Source organism: Periplaneta americana, chromosome 15 (genome assembly GCF_040183065.1).
Source record: "Periplaneta americana isolate PAMFEO1 chromosome 15, P.americana_PAMFEO1_priV1, whole genome shotgun sequence".
Taxonomy (NCBI): domain Eukaryota; kingdom Metazoa; phylum Arthropoda; class Insecta; order Blattodea; family Blattidae; genus Periplaneta; species Periplaneta americana.
The window spans coordinates 96,314,802-96,334,367 of record NC_091131.1 but is presented as its reverse complement, the minus strand read 5'-3'; positions in this window follow the sequence as shown (position 1 = coordinate 96,334,367).

Sequence of the window (19,566 nt, the reverse complement as noted above, 5' to 3'; positions counted from 1 at the left end):
CTGATTGTTATGTTTTTCTTGTCATTCATTTTTCCCCTAATAATATCTTCCAATAAAGAAATATTTGCACTTCTTCGCAAGTAATCCACTTCTGCTATCATAATTTATCTTCTTAAATCTGTATTTAATAATTGATATTAGAGGAGAAAATTTCACTTCCTATATCCTAAAACAGATTTCACCAGTACCTTTCCGGAATATTTTTTGTGTTTTTCCTATATATTTGCCACACTAAATTGAATTTAAGCAAGATACTTTTTTCCTTTGTTTTTTTCCACTCTTCTTTATTTCTTGTTTTCCCAAATCTTCAGTTTTATTTTTTATTAACCCTAAATATTTAGAAGACTCAGCCTGCTCCTGCATCCAATAATAAATTTGATTTTTTCACATTATTAATTGCCAAATGTTCTGATTTTTTAAATTAACTGTGATGCCTTTCGATCATATACATACGTTTACATCTCTTTTCCATTAATTTTACGTAAAGATGACATTGTGCAATATTACTACTTGGTCTTCTGCGAAATTAAGGAAGAATAGATGATTTTCTATTTATATTCCCATACCTTGACAATTTTCTTTCCAATTCTTTAAAATTTGTTCTATGTATAAGCCTATAGGGGGTATTTACAATATAAATTATCTAATTGTGCAGTTATTAGCATAGTGTAAATTATTGTAAATCCTTAGTGTTGAAGTACATCGATTATCTAATGAAATTGTTGTTTCTTTCCTGTTATTCCTTATTATATTTTTAAACCTAGTCAACAATAATTCTAGTCTCAAACTAAGACAGTATTAAAATAAAGATATTTTCGTCGAATAGACTTAATTGAATACAGTATTAGGACCAATCTTATTTATAATATATATTAATAATTTGTTGAAAATTGATTTAAAGAAATATGGTGATAATATATTTTCCTTTGCAGATGATACTGTACTACATTTAATGGGGAAAATTGGGATGACACTTATTTAAATGCTAGCAATGGAATTAACATAGTGAAAAATTGGCTTGACTCTAATCTCTTGTCCTTAAATACTAATAAACTACCTATATTCCATTTTCTTTAACAACTAAAGATTTACCTTCACCTATGAATAACTTATAGTAATGTATAATATTTCATGTAATGAATCAACAAATAATTATTGTAATTGTCCACATCTAAGACCTTCCACACAAGTCAAATATTTAGGAATTATTATAGATCAGCATTTACGTTGGGATAAACAAATTGAATTTATGTGTACAAGTATAAGAAAGACAATTTATAAATTCATAATACTTCGAAATTTTATCACGAAGGACGCATTGGGAATAATATTTTTAGCTTCAGTACAATCATTAATAAAATATGGTATAAAAAATAGGTGTGGAGTAGCATCATCTGTACTTAATTCATTAATTTTATTACACAGAAGATTCATAAAAATTTGTTTAATGAAAAATATGGATTACCCAACAAATTTAATTTATACAGATTTTTAAGTATTAACTACTGAAGAAATTTATAAATGTAGTTTACTAACTTACTACCACAGAAATCGAATAAAACAGAAATCTAATCGACATGAATATCGTACTCGAAGACAAAAGTCTACTTTCCCATTAATTGAGCCTAAATGTCATACAAGTGTAGCCCATAAACATGATGCTAGTTTCAGTCCAAGGCTTTATAATAAAATTACAAACCATTTTCCAAATTTAAAATATTTTAAAATTGAAGCTTTTAAAAAAGAAATTTATAAAATTATTCATGATATATAATATTAACAAATGTGTGTATTTTTTATCTTTTATTTCTGTCGGCTACATTCATGTTTTTATTGAATATCATTGGCTTCTGTCTGATTGTCAATTTATATTAAATGTGTTTTTTCTTTCTTTTTCTCTTTCTTTTTTTGCTCTTGTGTGTTATTTATTGGTTTGAATTAGGTTAATTACTGTATTTAATAAACTGCCTTTGTAAATTTTGTTATATTATTGGCTAAGACCACACGTACACGAGCCTTGCTCTTACGGTAGTGGCTAGAAACATTTTTGTTTTATAATTTTAATTTATACTCACAAGATAGCTGATTAAATTAAATAAATTGTTTCTGTTTTCAAATGTTTTCTCACTCGCTATTCTCCGTTGCAAGTAATTTATATTCAGAATGTCATCTGCTTTTATTTATGAATTCCCAGACCCTGAAAGCAGTTGGACACCCCTCTTGCAGTCTTATCGCTCACTGACAGTGGATCCGAAACAAATGGGAAGGGACGCCAAGATAATACTTCTCGCTACGTTCGTTCAGGCTATAAGATAATCAATTTAGAGTTGGATCATGGAGTTGTATGGCCCTACAATTGTAATTGTTATATCAGATGCTTTAGAAGTAATATTTACTGCCAGAACGGTAAATTAGCCTTCCGTCCATGGATAGGCTAGTTTTGGGGATTACAACTCGCAACAGAATTACTTGAAGACTCGCGGATCTGAGAACTCATGTGTAACTGTCATCCAAATTAATGGCAGACCGTCAACTGTTTCCTTTCTTCTTTCGTTCTTCCACTTCTGTTGCACGATACGTGAAAGAGTAAATTAGAAATTGTTTGTGGATGGGGAAATTTTACCTTAAGGTGTTTTACAACAAAACTGAACCGAATTATAACGAAGTCTGTATAAGAAAAAGGGTTTTAATAGATCTTTGACGGAAACAAATTAGTATTCACAGCATGGAAGGTATTCATTTCATTTGTAATTATCTCATTTTATGCTTTTTTCCTAATATTTTTTTCTCCCGGTCAAAGATATTACTCTGAATTACTATTACTATTATTGTTATTATACAATATATGCTCCTCTCACAATGACACCGCTCTTTTTTATGTTTCGTTGTTGTTTTGTTTTTCGTGTTATTTGTTTCATGCAGAGAGCGTTGCGAGCGTTCAGTTCGGATCTTGATCGTCTTTTGTTAGAACCAAAAGCAGCCAGCAGGTGATGCTATGGCGCCGGCCGTCTCAAACTTGACAGATTATTAATAAGACAAAGAAAGTAAAAAATAAAAAAAGAGAGTAACAAAAACCGAAACAAAGAAGACAGGCTAGAGGGAAAAAAAGAGCATTGCCCGAAGAATATGTATTGTAAATACGATGTTGCCGCTTTTCTTAGAAATACAATTCACTTTCAGTCTTACAAAAGTTACATGTATAACAAACTGTACTCATTACGTACAATGATTTAACATTTTGAGAAAACTAAGACTGTGTTAAGGACATTAAGAAGACATGTACTTCGGATGAACCATATGAACAAGGAAAGCAATCAACTTTCTATTGAAACAGATATTTTGAACAGACGGTTTCGAATAGTTTTCCACACTAGAGAACCGGGTTGAAGTCCCGCTGAGTCCGACTGGAATTTAATGTGGACAAAAATGTTACTGCAGATTTTCTTCGGATGTTCTGTTTCATCTATCCAAAGTAATATTTCATATAGAGCATACAACTGAAACTTTACGTTTTATGAGCCATTTCAACTTTAAACATGACAATATTATATTGTCTTACTTTGACCGTTACACTTTTACGACGTCATACTACTTTTGACCGATAAAACGGTACGAAAGGACGTGTTTCAACCAATCTTGGCTGTTTATCGCTACTATTTATCACGTCCCTAGCATTTTTTTTTGTTTGCCAACATTTCAAACTGCAAATTCTTTGCTGTACTATAAGACATGCTTTGCGAGTGTCATTTGTTTCTTGCATAGATAGTCAACTGAAACGTTTTGGTGAAGCTAACATTAGTGAAATAAAATTCAGTAAATCAATTAATACCTATTTTATTGTATTAGAGTACTTTATTTATTCTAATCTTTACATATTTTCTTCTGTTTTTATCACCTACCTACCATTTGTTTCTTTGTTTGTCAACATTTCAAGTCGACCTGGTTGGCGAGTTGGTATAGCGCTGGCCTTCTATGCCCAAGGTTGCGGGTTCGATCCCGGGCCAGGTCGATGGCATTTAAGTGTGCTTAAATGCGACAGGCTCATGTCAGTAGATTAACTGGCATGTAAAAGAACTCCTGCGGGACAAAATTCCGGCACATCCGGCGACGCTGATATAACCTCTGCAGTTGCGAGCGTCGTTAAATAAAACATAACATTCAAAATTTCAAACGGCAAATTCTTTATGGTACTATAAATCGTCATTTATTTGCCGCATAGATAGTCAACTGAAAATGGCGGTTCCGTTCAAATGCTGTGGTGAAGCTAACATTAATGAAATAGAATTTTAGTAAGTCAATTAATATTTTATTGTATTAGAGTAGTCTACTTTATTTCTTCTGATCTTTATATACGTCCTTCTAATTGTGTAATAGTCAATTAAATCCCACTCCAATTTTAATTTTCTCTAGATAAATCAAAACTTCTAGTGAGATTACTGTAGATAAAATGCAACTCATTGCAAGATTTTAAAAATATTTTGATCTCGTTTTTTAAATTCTGAAATATTTTAGAACTATTCTGATTTATATGGTTCTCTTCCATATGTAAAACATTGTAAGGTTTTTATAGTGCAAAATATTTTAGAGCCACGTGCGTGCTGTAGAGTTAGCGATCTGGTCTCGTCATCGAAGGATGTACTTGAACAGATTATTTGGTTGGGTTTTCTCAAGTTTTTATCAACCGTAAGGAGAATATTAGGTAATCTTAAAAATTCTCGAATTCTTATCATTGAATCATCTCCTATCACCAGTTTTATCGACGTTAATAATTCCACAGTTGTTAGTCTATAGAATCCTTAAGTAGCCGACAGAAGAAATATTGTAGACATTTTCTTATATGATTGTTTTTTATTCAGCTGTGAAATGTTGTGGAATTCATATAGTGTGTCTTTTTGTGCTGACATTTTTTCAGCTGTAATAACGTAAAATTACTTTATTTCGTCTGTCGGTTATAAAATATAATAGAACTCTTCTCTAAGCCAAAAGCGAAGCCAACACTGCCACCCACTTCATATTCTACACTATAATACAATTAAAATTATATCCGCACACAGTAAAATCTAGAACATAAGCACTCGGACTTATTTGTCATTTGGGAAAAATTTTAGCTATTGCTTCAAATTGAATAAGACTTTAACCTATGGGGAATTTTGAACCTTACTGTTTGCTATGTTTACCGTAAATTCTCAAGATAAATTCAAGACCACACCCTTGAAAAAGGAAGGAACAAATTGTAATTGAAATCTAAACAGATTAAAACCGGAAGAATATTGAAATGATGTTTATTATGATATAATAACAGAAACAAAGGCGAAATAATTATGACGATGACGGGGAATAAGATGTTGACGACTTTGGTGACGACGTAGACGATGACGAAGAAGATGATGTAAATGACGACAAAGATGATGTTGACGACGACCGTGATATGGTGATGACGAAGATGAATAAGGTGATGTTGACAGCGAAGACAACTACTATAATCTTGATGACGAAGATGTTGATAATAATTATAATGTTGATGACGAAGATTACGATGAGCGAAAATGACAATGTTGATGATAAGAAGCTAATATCAATGGTGACGAAGATAACAACGATGTTGCTGACAAATATAACGACGATGATGTTGATAAGGAATATGGTGACAATGATGTTGATAACGAAGATGATGATGTTGATGACAAAGATAATGACAACAATGTTGTTGAATATATTATTATGATGTACCGAAGTACATATGATATTTCCGTGCAGATATTCTGCATCATCATATGAAGAAAGATGAGTGGAACGTAGAAAAATTCTCTTCGACACCGGGATTTGAACCCGGGTTTTCAGCTCTACGTCCGTCGGATCCCGGCCACTTTGTCACTCTTAACAAGTGCACCTCTGCACATGTGTGGACATTGTGCCACTGTCATACATCTATGACGCAGTGCATGAGGGTAGGCCACTAGAGGGAACCCAAGAGGTGGAACTTGAACAGAGAGGATTCGATCAGACATCGGGATGGAAATCCAGTGTGACTTAGTGGATAGAGCGTCAGCACGTAGAGCTGAAAACTCGGGTTCCAATCCCGGTGTCGAAGAGAATTTTTCTCCCTTCCACTCATCTTTCATCTTTCATCAAATGTTGTTGAAGATGATGACGATGCTAATGAGGAAGATGGGTAATGTTAATGACATACTGTACTCCAACCACGAGAAAGTCTTTGGGGACTGAGACGAAGCGGGGTAATGCTGTGAATGAATGTTGATGTCATAAGATGTCATAAGGTCACACACGTGGGTATTCGTATCTGTATAGGCTAGCTCTCACAGCACAAACAATAACATTGATACACACACATATTGATACTACCCTAGTTACAAAATTAGATTACTTTTAATGTCCTGGTCTTTTAATCTCTCCATACAGGAAATAACATACGCATGAGAGCGCATGGTTTTTAAACTGACGTTATAACGGTAATATTATCTATCTACTTCGCTCCAATAGATAACGCAATAGTAAACACATTCCTTTCACGATTGATCTCCTGGTTGGAGAACAGTAGATGTTGATGATGATGCAGATGACTGAAATGATGGCGATGATTTAGACGGAGATGATGACTTTGTTGATGACGAAGATGACAATATGGATGGCGAAGATGACGATGATATTGATGGCAAAGATAATGACGAGGTTAATGACTAAGATGATGGTGACGAATATGCTGACGATGACAAAGAAGACAATGATTATGATGATGATGTTGACGTTGATGTTTATGTTGGCAATGTTGATGACGAATACGATGATAATTTTACCGTGATGTTACCGTGAATGTAGCCTCTTCCATATCTGGGTCCATGTGTTCCTTAGGTTTAGGCCTACTGTGTTCTCAAAAACTGTAAATCAATAGTGTTGGTAGAGTTCGATAGAACCTATGGGTTGAGGTTCTTTTAAAGTGGTCGGGAAGATAGAGTAAAAGTTATTTATTTTGTTTGGTGAATTGAAATAAATTTCTGTTGTTAATAGGATTAGCTAAGGTAAGCAGGAGTGATGATATAATTTAAATGATAACGCTTTGACGTGTTGATCTTTGTATTCTGCATCTCAAAGGTGATACCTTTCCACTGTGAACAGCCGAGAATACAGAACTATATCGATAAGCTATTGGAACAGATTGCAGGGAGAAAAGGGTCTAAGTTGACTGCGCGTACAATTACAGAGCACGTCCAATATGATTTCATCTACCACCAGAGATCCGCTACATACACCCTCTCTCCCTTTGAAATAAACCAACCAGTCACTGTGCTTCTCACCCTCTGACCCAAAAATGTCTAATCTCGTCCGTTTTAGCACCCCGCTCCCCCATCATTTAAACCCGTCTTTCCATACATTTAAAACATCGACCCCTGAGAACAAAAAATGTAGTTTTTTTTCCATATGTGAATTAAAAGGGGTGAAAAGAATCATATATACAACATGCAGATGCATGTAATGGAAAGCTTTATATAATCAAGTCGACGGAATAAAAATTTGCATGAAAAGGCCTTACGGCATTGTCGTAAAAATTATTAATATCCATCCCGACGACACTTTTCTGTCACTTTTTTTTTACAAGTTGCTCTGGCCTTCTGCTTTCATTCGGTCATACAATACTTTGCATACGAAAAACTGGATTTGAGGTTTTATTATATGTGAAGGGATATGCATGAGGTTGATATCCGTTCGCTACAGGATGCTTCATAGAAAAACTTACTACTTATTGAAATACATCTTCATAAGACGTTATAGCCTATTGGTTCTCGCATGTGTATGTTATAAAATAGAAAGTTTCAAATCCAATTATCTGCATATTCAGTTACTCCGAATAGCCTATGTTATACCACAGTCTAGTATATACAGTCACGAAGCTTGAGTTGTGAGGGTGCTAGGAACAATAGACTGTGCCGGTACTATTTCGCATTGTATGTAATGAGGCGATATTAGCGATCCTAGTGGTTAGCAACTATCCATGGATGCATAATTACTACGTGTAGAGCTTCGTGACTGTATATACTAGACTGTGCTTATACTGTTCTCCAACCAGGAGATCAACCGTGAAAGGAATGTGCTTACTATTGCGTCATCTATTGGAGCGAAGTAGATAGATAATATTACCGTTATAACGTCAGTTTAAAAAACATGCGCTCTCCTGCATATGTTATTTCCTGTATGGAGGGATTAAAAGACCAGGAAATTTACCGTGATCTAATTTTGTAACTAGGGTAGTATAAATATGTGTGCATCAATGTTATAGTTTGTGCTTTGAGAGATAGCCAATGGAGATGCTTCTACCCACGTGTGTGACCTTATGAAATCAACATTCATTCACAGGATCACCCCGCTGCACCTCATTCCCCTGAGACTTTCTCGTGGTTGGAGTACAGTACTATATCGGCAGAGGTGTAGGCAACGGTTAAGACGTACAATTCTAACATTACGTGGAAGCCACGGTTGTGAATTGGAATCCCGCCAAAAGCTTGGATCTTTGTCCCTTGTTCATAATTACGACACCGATGTCCTCTGAGTGAACACCCGGCGTCATGCAGACACCAATTACAGGAGCTCCTCCAAGTTATGTTTGAATTTGAATTTATTGAAGTTACAAATTAGATATAGGTACACTCTACATATTTAGAATATGTAGTCTGCACCCAAAATAGCACATGCTCGTGATTAATGTGATATTAGAAGTCAAATTATACATAATACATAATATATTAGAAGTCAAATTATATAATTACATTTTTAAATATAAATTGAGAAAGAACACACTAATCTAAAGAAGTTAAATAATGGACAGTTTCTATTTTAAGGGTATATGTACGTCAGCGACGACAAATATTATCAGAAAATGCAGGCTCTAAATTTCTAAAATTTTGTAAGGAAATGAACTCGCTATTGGACAAAAATTACAAGGTACCACAACAAGACTTATTAGAACTTAAATATCTGATAAAAGTATAAAAAAGGTTACTAATAATATTTTTTAGAATTTACTTTTTACTTTAAAAGGTCACAAAACATTATATAAATTTTAATATATTTTATATAGGACAAATAAAAAATTAATTGCATTAAAATAAATAACTCTGTATTTCTGAGAGTAGTCTACTTTTCAGAAATAAGTGTTTATTACATGCAGGAAATAAATTAAAGATGTCAGAGAGACCATAACAATGTTATGGCTACCAAATGATGTAACTGCAGAATTTTTTTGTTTTTTCATAATTTGATAAAACTGGCTTGAAAATATTATTAGTAATCTTAGTTCATTTAAGCTTAATTCATTTTCTTATAAAATTTTAGAAATTTAGAGCCTGTATTTTCTGATAATATTTGTGCTCGTTCACGTACATATACCCTTAAAAAATTGGATAGGACGTATCGGAGACAGTCGCAAATTTTATGCGTGAATACATCTCTCTGAATGGGATGTTAAATATAAAGTAGCCATTGCTTATACACCCACTCTCATTTGCGCTGTATATGCCTCGAGATGGTGAATTTTCTTTCTCCACTCAAATTCACTTCCGAATTTTTTCAATTTAATTTGTCGACTGTTGATTGTTGCTCAATAGAGACTGCAGCCTGGTTCGTTACGAATCGTTTTACAAATACACCACTTCGAACGTTTTATCGCTTCGCATTCTCAAGCTACATTCCCTCGGCTGCCACGCGACCTGCCAATATCGTATCTCAACTTCCCCTCTCGCGCGTATAGCTGGATGACGTCACCCGCTCCAACTCAAGGTCACATTGGATACAATGATCCTTCATCTGTCAATCGCATATTTACTTCATTGGAATATGTTGTGTAGTTTTGAAATTATGGGCGTGACAAAACTCTCCTGAAAATGTGTCGGTCGACTTTCTACAATTTCTACAATTATTCTTAAAATATAAATGGGTAAATAATTTCGAAGAATGACAAGACTATAAATAGGTTTACGGAGTCTGTTAGGCCTACATAAGTAAGCTATAATGTTTATTCCATTGTTGTCCTGAACCGAACTTAAGAGACGTGTTCAAGTAAAAAATATAATATTTATTCTCTAAATGAAAATGTTATTAAATGTTATAAGTTATGTTGTTTTCATTCTCGATTTATTTTAATAAACTAATCGCATAATCTTCGTCCAATGTATGAAGAATGCATTTGCCCAGATTTTGTATTACTCAGTTCAGAAAGTTTCCGGAATATATATTTTTTCGCCGAAATTAATAATGTTAATGTGGTATATTTCTGTTTCTGGTGTTGACATCATTCATGACGTCACTTCCGTAGAAGTTTCATGATCATAGTCATTGTTGTTATGTGGCAATTGGCTGTTGTTTCTGATAATGCGACGAAAGAATATTAAGAAGAAGGTTAAAAACGATCAGCGCTCCAGTTCAGAAAAAACGTTTATGTCAGGCATAGACTTGAGCTTTTTCTTCATTGCTGCTTCACCAAGAGCATCTTCAAGCATTGTTAATGTCTATGAAGGAGATTTGTGCAAAAAAACACAAAATTTGATATTTGCGCGTTGCTCTGTATCCTGTTCCCACATTCTGAAATGCGACGAACAAATATCACACAAACAACAACCAGTTGCCATACAACAACGACTATGATCACGAAATTTCTACAGAAGTGACGTCATGAATGATGTCAACACCAGAAATAGAAATATACCGCATAACATTATTCATTTCGGCGAAAAAAAATATATATTCCGGAAACTTTTTGAACCGATTTGGTTCAAGTATAGTAAAAGGTATATATTTCGCCCAGCACTCGTATTATGAAATGCTTCCTTGTCATATTTATTCCTACCAACGAATTTTACGTAACATTTTTAACGAAGTTAAATTTTTAATTTGTTGAGTGTTATTAACAGAAAATTCTGAAAAAGTCTAATGTGTCGGGTAATCAACAGGTTCTGACAAACAAATTCTAATTACTTAAAACAAAGACAACGGAATAAGATATGATTTAGCACTTCCTCCTCAACCAATTAATATCTAATTATAGACTTAAATATTGCTAAATATATTATTCCTAAAACATAAATGGGTAAATAATTTAGAAGAATGACAAATAGACTATATAAATAGTTTTACGGAGTCTGTTACATAAGTAAGTTATAATGTTTATCCAATTTTTTTATAATGATCATTGCTAATACCTAAGTATTAACTTGTGAAGTTTTTTCCAAACATGGACATTTGGACAATTAAAATTTGTAGGATATGAACACTGTGATGTAGCTTAATTTTGTTATTGAAATTTGAATTTAGTCTCTGAATACCAGTTATGTTTAATGAAAAAGAAATTAACTTGGATTCGTGATATTTAAAGAAAGTAGATTTGCATCAAGCCAGCATGCTTTCATTTCTGCAAGTGTAAATAGGTCTACATTTCCAACTTACACCGTGAAAAAACATACGGTATCATCTGCATATGATATAATTGTGCTGTTGTAATAAGGCTGAAAACCCATAAAACCGAAAACGGTATAAGAAAAGAATATCCACTTGGTTGCGATTGTGAGTCGCAATTATTACTACCACCATTAATCAGAGACGACGAATTATATTGGAAGGAAAGTTTGTAGATTCAACCCACTCGCATACACAGCGGAAGTAGGAGTACACACTGGTTCACTTTGCATGTTTGTCGTCATTATATTTCTTTCAAGTAATATAAATGGTTCGCCACGGTGCCTTTCAGATAGCATACGCACTGTCCATCCAAGCGATCTGTGGTTCGATTCCCAGAGTAGACAATAGAAGAAATTTATCTTCTGTCTGCGGGACTCCATGGTTGTTTTTTTTATTGGGTTATTTTACGACGCTGTATCAACATCTAGGTTATTTAGCGTCTGAATGAAATGAAGGTGATAATGCCGGTGAAATGAGTCCGGGGTCCAGCACCGAAAGTTACCCAGTATTTGCTCGTATTGGGTTGAGGGAAAACCCCGGAAAAAACCTCAACCAGGTAACTTACCCCGACCGGGATTCGAACCCGGGCCACCTGGTTTCGCGGCCAGACGCGCTGACCGTTACTCCACAGGTGTGGACTCCATGGTTGTCCGTTGTCCTGTGATTGTCCCGTAATGTCTCTGCAGTGGCCCTCTGTTGTGTCAATCCCAAATGTAAGGAGGCTTGTAACATGTAGAATAGATTTTTTTATTTTTATTTTAGTAGGTTATCTTACGACGCTTTATCAACATCTTCTCAATGAGATGGTGATAATACCGGTGAAATGAGTCCGTGGTCCAACACCGAGCATTTGCTCATATTGGGTTGAGGACAAACCCCGGAAAAATCTCAACCAGGTAACTTGCCCCGACCGGAAATCGAACCCGGGCCAGCTGGTTTCGCGGCTAGGCGCGCTAACCGTTACTCCACAGGTGTGGACTAGAATAGATTATTAGTGTTGATTCAGAGACAATACCCTCCCTCCCCCACACCCTAGTGGTCTGTACAGCTCATGCGTTTTGTCAAGACACTCGCGATGCGCAGTAGGGGGACAAAGTTTCTGTGGAGGGGGTATGAGTAGAAGGGAAGGTCGAGAATGTGTCTACCGAGTTCAAGGCAAAGGCTAACCCATTCCCCTATAATTCGTAAGTAGACTCATCCGATCTCGTGCACAGCTCTGTAGGAAGAGTGGGGGAGTGTCTGGACATAATGCATGAGCTGTAAGTCGATACTACAGGAGAGGTAAAACGGATAGGAAGAAAGAAAGAAAGTACTAGTAACATAAATGATTAATATATTTTGACTAGGAAATAGACATTATGAACAAAAACAATTATACATATATCTACCGAATATTAATATTAAGTTAATATTAAAATAAATGATTACTGCATAACTTTCATCTCACAAAGTCTAACAATTCTTCACTTATTTTTGTTAGGAATGAATAAAGAAGATTTTCTATAAATAAATAAATAAATAAATAAATAAATAAATAAATAAATAAATAAATAAATAGTGAATAAGTAAATTAATGAATGAGTGAGAGGTGAAAGAATGAGCTACCGGAAAGCCACTTTGTTTCATGACGGTTAATATTATAGGCCGACGAATCTACAGACACGAAAGTTCATCTTAGACTAAAACTTATCTTTCCCCTCATTCATTCGTGATATAGCCACGGCATATGATAAGGTCATAGGACAGGTCTTGCCTCCTCTACTATCCCTACACATATGCCTACTGTTGCAATAAATAGGGCTATGTAGCCTTGTGGAGGCATAATATGTAGACTTCATTTTGGTAGGAAGGAATTTCGCATTTGGGAAAGCAGAGAATTCTTGCTTCGAAACATATTTTGGGACATGAGTTTATTGCATTTGTTAGGACAAAAACAAAAATAGAGCGAAAATTACAGGAGAAATTTTTGAATAAACCATGTATGTGAAATTTTGACGTGATATTTTCGGTTCGAAAACAGAATTATAAAATTCGGTTTTTTGTTTTCTGTTTTTTATGTTCGGAAAATGTTATCCAAGACCCACAAAAGTGATAAAGGAGATCAAGGCGTGTATTATTAGGATATGAACGCAATATCTAACTTATAACTTTACTCAGAAGCAGTGATGAATTCAGAAGGTGGCCCGGGGGAGAATTCCCCTTCGGATTCCAGAATGTCCCCCCCCCCCGAGATTTAAGCCTTTTCTTTAAACTAAATGTTTGCTTTATACAATATTAAGATTATATTTCAATGTGATTTGACTTTACTTACTTACTTACAAATGGCTTTTAAGGAACCCGTAGGTTCATTGCCGCCCTCACATAAGCCCGCCATTGGTCCCTATCCTGTGCAAGATTAATCTATTATCATATCCCGCCTTCCTCAAATCCATTTTAATATCCTCCCATCTACGTCTCGGCCTCCCTAAAGGTCTTTTTCCCTCCGGCCTCCCAACTAACACTCTATAAGCATTTCTATAAATTCTGTTATGTAGATTTTCAAATAGTTGTTTCCTTGAAGGTTGGTGGTCTGTCGGCCCATCTTGATTGGTTGAAATTTAAACTATCGGAATTTTCAGTCTTGATTGTCACACTTAATTAGTGAAGTGTGTTGTGTTTTATTTATTTATTTATTTATTTATTTATTTATTTATTTATTTATTTATTTATTTATTTTTGTAGTTTTCAGTGTTAGTTTTGCTTAGGAAATATAACATTATTTTTTACTAAAGTAGTTACAGCATGTACAGCAAATATAAATATTTCAGTGTATGTTGGCAAAACAAGAGAAAGTGTTAACTTTTCTTAAAAGAAAAGATGTATTGAGGAATCAATAGAAAATGCTGCCCTTGCATTTAATGAAGAAAATTCTCAAATTGACTTTAAGTGAAAGTGAAATCTGCGAACCAATAATTCCTTCATCTAGTACTGTTAGTGGTGAGTCAATGAATGAAAAGGATGGATGCGAAATCAAATATAAAAACACACGGGAAACTAAGTATGATTGGTTGTAATTTCGATATTACAGTCCACACCTGTGATAACGGTCAGCGCGTCTGGCCGCGAAATCAGGTGGCCCGGGTTCGATTCCCGGTCGGGGCAAGTTACCTGGTTGAGGTTTTTTCCGGGGTTTTCCCTCAACCCAAGATGAGCAAATGCTGGGTAACTTTCGGTGCTGGATCCCGGACTCATTTCATCTCATTCAGACGCTAAGTAACCTAAGCTGTTGATAAAGCGTCGTAAAATAACCTACTAAAATAAAATAAATCGATATTACTCGGGATCGTTCAGTTTATAAGCTATGTGAAATGCACTTAAAATTACATCAAAGCTCTTTAAAACAGGTGGGGTATTCATATCAGTGCTCTTTAAAAAGAAACTTTAGAAAAAGTGCTGGAAGATTCGACGCATTTGTCTAATTTAATCAGTGAGTATTAGGCCTACTACTTGTAGACCTACTAAATTTAATAATAATAATAATAATAATAATAATAATAATAATAATAATAATAATAATAATGGATTTATTTAACCTGGCAGAGTTAAGGCCGTAAGGCCTTCTCTTACACTCAACCAGGATTAAAACTTGCTTACACAGTTGAACATAAAACTGGATCGGAATTAAGTAATTACATACTGATACAATTTAGGTACATAAAGAGATCAAAAGAGGTAGTTACATAAAATTTACCCCATAAAATAAAAATAAACATAGTGGAATACATATTAATGCTGTTAGAATCAAAAACGAATCACATGACGGTTTATGTAAAGAGGATACTTAACACCAGCTTTAAGGCATAATTTTATGCAGGAAGATAGTTCACATTCACTGTTTCACATAAAAAAATTATATTTTTAAGTACTGTTAATGACTCTCTTAACATTTATTAGTACGAGTATTTAAAACAACAAAACAGATGAAAGCTCTAGTTCTTTAACTGACCCCATTTTTCTATGTTCCCTTTTACATGTATTGTCTCTGTTGTTCTTACGTAAGATCTGAATTATTCTTTCTTTTGTTATCGGTTCCACCCCCCCCCCCCGGTATATCACTCCCCGGGGAAATGATCTGAATTTAAGACTGGGATAGACCGTATTTCTGCAGGTTCACATAGTCTTAAACAGACTTCGGTCTAACCATTACCCCGAATGGAGTTCCCTTACGCTTCCTGAAATCGTTTCTGTGATGTTATAAGCCGCGTCTGTGAAGCGCTAGCTTTCTATTTTTGACGAATAGGCATATGGAAACGGTTGTTATTGTTTTCGAAATAATTCCGAGTAGAATTTCCTTAAGTGTAATAAATTTGACTGTTTCTCTAAGAAAATTGTGCTAACGACTCTTATTGCTCTTGGGAGAGAGTAGGGGGAGAAACACAAGGAGAGAATTATGTGTTAATGTTTATGAGTGTATCTACCACTATTTGTCGTTAAAAACTAATATTAGAATTTAATTATAGATTTCAATTGCATGACACGTATGACAAAATATGCAGAAAAGTTGTAAACCTTCATAATGAAAATTGCATTGTGAGAAGTTAAATAATCCTACGTGCTATTCATAACACCTCTCTCCACAACTTTCAGTAGCCGAGTCTTTTGTTTAAATGACAAATAGAAACTAGTCTACACATGTTCTTTTTTTAATGGAATAAACGTTGGCGAGAAGTAATGAATCACAAATTATATCGTGATAGAAATGTAGTTCTCTACGAGTTTGCTTTTTTAATAATTTTCTTATGGCATGGTCAGTAAAGATTGTGCGTCCTAGTTCAAAGAGCAATTGTCTTAGGTTTGCGTGTAACTCTAGGGGAATTAATGATTTAATCGCAACATGAAATATTTTCTGTCACAGTTGTCACGTAATGAAATATAGTTTAAATAAAATCAGCCTTTCGCTTTGCTTGAATGTGAGTTTTTTTATATAGGACAGAAATGGCCAATGGATTTTGAGAACTTTTTTTATTCAATAAAAATATTGGTGGTCTAATAAACTAAAGAAGGGGAGAAATATTTTTGATAAACAGTACCACAAAATATACAGTGCCAATTTTCAGTGAGTTTTTCAAGGGACATTTTACTTTTTGACAGACACTTGACATTGTATTCCATCAATGTGTCTTTCAAGGAACGTACCATTTATTGGCAGATACTTTACACTGCATTCCATCAATAAGTAACATTTCACTTTTGGCAGACATTCCATCGATTAATTTTTCAAGGAACTTTCCATATATTGCCAGACACTTTACGTTTCATTTTATCAGTGAGTTTTTCAGGAAACACTTACTTTTTTTCAGAACTAAACGCTGTATTTCATTAATGAATGAGTTTTTCAAGAAACATGTCACTTTTTGCCAGACACTCGACACTGTATTCCATCAATAAGTTTCTGAAGGAACACTCCAGTTATTGCCATTGATACTGCACTCCATCAATAAATTTTTCAAGGTACTTTTCTACTTATTTCAGACACTTGGTACTGTATTCCATCAATAAGTTTTAAAGAGGAACATTCCAGTTATTGCCATTGACACTGCACTCCATCAATAAATTTTCCAAGGTACTTTTCTACTTCTTTCAGACACTTGGTTCTGTATCCCATCAATAAGTTTTAAAAAGGAACATTCCACTTATTGCCATTGACACTGCACTCCATCAATAAATTTTTCAAGGTACTTTTCTACTTCTTTCAGACACTTGGTACTGTATTCCATCAATAAGTTTTAAAAAGGAACATTCCAGTTATTGCCATTGACACTGCACTCCATCAATAAATTTTTCAAGGTACTTTTCTACTTCTTTCAGACACTTGGTACTGTATTCCATCAATAAGTTTTAAAAAGGAACATTCCAGTTATTGCCATTGACACTGCATTCCATCAATAAATTTTTCAAGGTACTTTTCTACTTCTTTCAGACACTTGACACTGTATTCCATCAATAAGTTTTGAAGAAACATTCCAGTTATTGCCATTGACACTGCATTCCATCAATAAATTTTTCGAGATACTTTTTTACTTGTTTCAGACACTTTACACTGCATTCCATCAATAAGTTTTTGAAGAAACATTCCAGTTATTGCCATTGTCACTGCACTCCATCAATAAATTTTCCAAGGTACCTACTTTTCTACTTGTTTCAGACACTTGACACCGTATTCCATCAATAAGTTTTTGAAGGAACATTCGAGTTATTGCCATTGACACCGCACTCCATCAATAAATTTTTCAAGGTACTTTTCTACTTGTTTCAGACACTTGACACTGTATTCCATCAATAAGTTTTTGAAGGAACATTACAGTTATTGCATTGACACTGCATTCCATCAATAAATATTTCAAGGTACTTTTCTACTTGTTTCAGACACTTGACACTGTATTCCATCAATAAGTTTTTGAAGGAACATTACAGTTATTGCCATTGACACTGCATTCCATCAATAAATATTTCAAGGTACTTTTGTACTTGTTTCAGACACTTGACACTGTATTCCATCAATAAGTTTTGAAGGAACATTCCAATTATTACCATTGACACTGCATTCCATCAATAAATATTTCAAGGTACTTTTCTACTTGTTTCAGACACTTGACACTGTATTCCATCATTAAGCTTTGAAGGAACATTCCAATCATTGCCATTGACACTGCATTACATCAATAATTTTTTCAAGGTACTTTTATACTTGTTTCAGACACTTGACATTGTATTCCATCAATACGTTTTTGAAGGAATATTCCAGTTATTGCCATTGACACTGCACTCCATCAATAAATTTTTCAAGGTACTTTTCTACTTGTTTCAGACACTTGACACTGTATTCCATCAATAAGTTTTAGAAAGGAACATTCCAGTTATTGCCATTGACACTGCATTCCATCAGTAAATTTTTCGAGGTACTTTTCTGCTTGTTTCAGACACTTGACACTGTACCGTAATTTCCCATAACTATGGTCCAGGCACCCAACTATGGTCCGAAACGCATTATGTACTACTTAGTCCCCCAAGAGTTCGGTGTTTGCTATTTAAGGCGCCACTGTGATGGAATTATGTTCCCCATATATGCTTCTATCTACCATTACACGTGGCAGTGATATGGATGCTTAACAAGGTCGTTCTATTGAATGTGTGAAGACATGAAATCATTCAGTTTGTGATTGTCTGTTTTATTAAGCTCTCCTCTGTAGAACTGGTAAGTTATAGATATATGATTCTTTGTACAATTAAACCTGGCTATATAGTGTTTAATTCACGTAATAATTATACTGTCAGAGGTTAAGGACTTTGCGTGAAAAATCTTTAACCTCAAGGCTAGAAGTCAGTCCTCAACTATGTACCACAATTTTTCGTGGACTATAGTTGTATTTCATTTTGAAATATTTGTTTCAATAAAATGTGGTCAATGTGATTATTTACTGCTGCAAATACGGTATCTCAGTATATTCTAAAACACCATTTAATATTATAGTCAAGTAAACAAAGAAACAGGCTGTTCCAGCATCAATGGTACTAGCACGAATAATGGTCCGGTAAAACGAGAACTTCAGGGTAGAAGGAAAACAACCTCCCTATGAGAGCGATGAAATTGAATTGGATACAGATTATGTTGTTTCCGGTGTTCTCCTCATATTTACAGACAGTGAGTCAAATATGGAAAAGAAGACGAAATCTGTTAAATTAATGCTAAAGGAACATAGTTATATGGTAGATGCTTATGAGGAGGAATTGTGGCCAGGGAAAGTTTTGGAAGTGTTGGAGCTGTTGTTTCATGTATAGTAAGGAGCGGCAATTACTGAGGTGGCGAGAAATGGAAGACATTTTATTCTATAGAAAAGAAAACATAACATAATAAAACAAATTGAAGACCCCAAATGCGTCTCGAAAAGAGAGATCTATTTTCAATTTCAGAATTACAAGAGAAGTGGAGATTCAAAGGATCGAAATAAGCCTAATGAATGTAGTTCTCAGTACGATAAATAAACATTATCAGTGAATTTATTTGTATCATATTTTGCTAAGAATGTGTTAGTTTATTTTGATACCGTACTTTTGTTCTTTAAT